We start from the raw sequence: 2,500 nt of genomic DNA on the forward strand, positions 1-2,500 counted from the left end.
ATACCGACTTTCTGGACAAGGTCATGGAGTCTCGTGGCAAAGGGTCTAGTGCCTCCATTGCCATTAGGGTGGCTTGGGTCTCGAGCCACCTTTGCAGCATAGGTCAGTGCTAACTGGCCGCGTCAGAGTCAGAGGGGAGGTACTCCTGACTCTACCTCAAGACGCTCGATCAGAGTGCATTTTAGGGCTCCAACACACACACACGCAAACAAGCATTCTGCACAGCATCCAAACCTTTCAAACTTGTTCTCGATACCGAACCATACACAATTGACCCATAATCTACTTTAGACCTAATCAGGGCTTTATATATCATTAGCAAAGACTGTCTATCAGCTCCCCATTTATTACCAGAAATGCACTTTAATAAATTTAGTGCTCTTTGACATTTACTGTTTAACTGACCAATGTGATCTTTCTAATTGGGTCTACTATCAAAGAGTAGACCAAGAAATTTAGCAGAATTTTGAATTGGTATTGGGTGGTTGTCTAGAGTTAGCCTGATGTTCAGCTTCCTCCTACGTGAAAAAATTTCCCCAATACTCTTTCCAGTGGAATACTTAAAACCCCACTAGCGGCCCCAGTTATGAATCATATCCAGTGCCAATTGGATGCAATTTGCTGAGAATTCTGCATTATTGCTGGAATGCCATAATGCATAATCATCAGCATACAGAGAGTATTTAAGATTCTGAGGAGGAGCTGGTAAGATGTCATTTATCATACATAAAAATAATGTTGGTGACAAGACACTTCCTTGTGGGACCCCGTTTGCCTGGACAAAAATGTCCGAAAAAGTGACATTGTCAGAAAACAATTAGACAGCAAACGTTCTGTCAGAAATGAAATTTTGAATAAAACAAGGCAAGTTTCCACATAATCCAAAAGCATAAAGTTTTCTGAGTAGGCCATGTCGCCATGTCATGTCATAGGCTTTTTCTATATCTAAAAATACTGAAATAAAAAAATAAAAAAATTGGCAATTGCCTCTTGAATATGACTGTCCAGCTTTACTAGTTGATGAGAGTTTGGCGTCCCTTTCTGAAGCCGCACTGCTCAACTAGCAAATTTCTGGAATTTAAAAAATGCAATAGCCTACTATTAACAATTCATTCCATGGCCTTGCATAAGCAACTTGTCAACACATTTGGGCAGTAGATGGCAAATCTGGGATTACCCCCCTCCTTTCAATATGGGAATGATGTGGAAAAAGTGCCATGAGTATGGAAAAGTGTGGATTTTCCAAATCTCATTGTACACTTCTAGCAACTTAATCATGTCATCATGATTAAGATGCTCTATCATCTCATATCGAATCTCATCGGGGCCTGGGGATGTTCCTCTACAGGCTTCTAGGGCTCCGACAAGCTCATCTATTGTAAGATCTTTATTGTAATCAAAGTCATCTCCTGTGGCAAAGTGAATGGGTTGCAGCTCAGCCGCTTCCTTTCTGGGCAGGAATGCGGGATGGTAATTTGCTGAGCTGCTTGTATGAGAGAACTGCCTGGCGAGTGCATTAGCAGTGTCTCTAGGTGAATCAAAATCAGTACCCTCGTAGATGATGTTATTAATTTTGAAAGATGCTTTTTTCTTTTGATATTATTGATAGTGGATCAAATCTCTGATATTTTGGTATTGCTATTAATTGTAGAAACAAAGCTCCGCCAGGAGTCTCTTTTTGCTTGTCTTATTACTCTACGAGCCCTAGCTCTTGCTTGTTTGTAATTGTAAAAGTTCTCATCAGTGATGTTATTTTTTAAAAGCCTTTAGGCCTTCTTGAGTTGGCACAGCATCCTGCGGCAATCTGGTGTCCACCATGGAACTCTATGCTTAACACTATCTGTCGAATTTTTAGGAATGGATAGCAATGCTGCTTCTATAATCAAATTCTGAATATTGTTTACTTTATCATCAATGGTTTCTCCAACAAGTTCGAGCTTGACGCTTCTTGTGAAGGCGACCCAGTCTGCTCTTTTTACGTTAAATTTGGGTGTTGAAGGCGGTCTCACTGTGTCTCATGAATATTCAATCAAGGAAGATGATCGCTTCCCAACGAGTCGTCAATGGTGTGCCACAGGCACTTGGCTGCTATTGATGTAGAGACCAGTGATATATCAATAAAGCTCAAATTACCTGTATTATCATCCACTCATGTCGGACTACCATCATTCAGAAGGACTAAATCAGACTCATTAATCAGCTTAACTACTTGCTCACCTCTACCATCCACCTGCAGCGAACCCCATAACGTATGATGAGCATTGAAATCACCTAAAATTACTTTATTTTGTGGCAGACGTTCCTGAAGAGCAAAAAGCTCATCATAGATTATCACTTTATCAGGGGGACAATAAACTGAACATATAGCCAGATACATGCCATTAATTTTTACTTTGCATGTGACAAACTCCAAAATAGAATCAATAGTCACTTCTGTAAAAGGGAGGCTTTGGTGAATGTATATGGCGACTCCGCCTCCACCCCTACCCTCACAATCCTT

At 40.6% G+C, this 2,500-nt stretch overlaps 1 protein-coding gene across 2 annotated transcripts in view; it reads right to left on the reverse strand.

Moving 5' to 3' along the window:
* LOC125040537 (inhibitor of growth protein 3-like) overlaps window positions 1-2,500 on the reverse strand; it is a 42,564-nt gene that overhangs the window by 15,368 nt on the left and 24,696 nt on the right. The gene's annotated exons all lie outside the window — the stretch shown is intronic.

This window comes from Penaeus chinensis, chromosome 29, assembly GCF_019202785.1.
Source record: "Penaeus chinensis breed Huanghai No. 1 chromosome 29, ASM1920278v2, whole genome shotgun sequence".
Taxonomy (NCBI): Eukaryota; Metazoa; Arthropoda; class Malacostraca; order Decapoda; family Penaeidae; genus Penaeus; species Penaeus chinensis.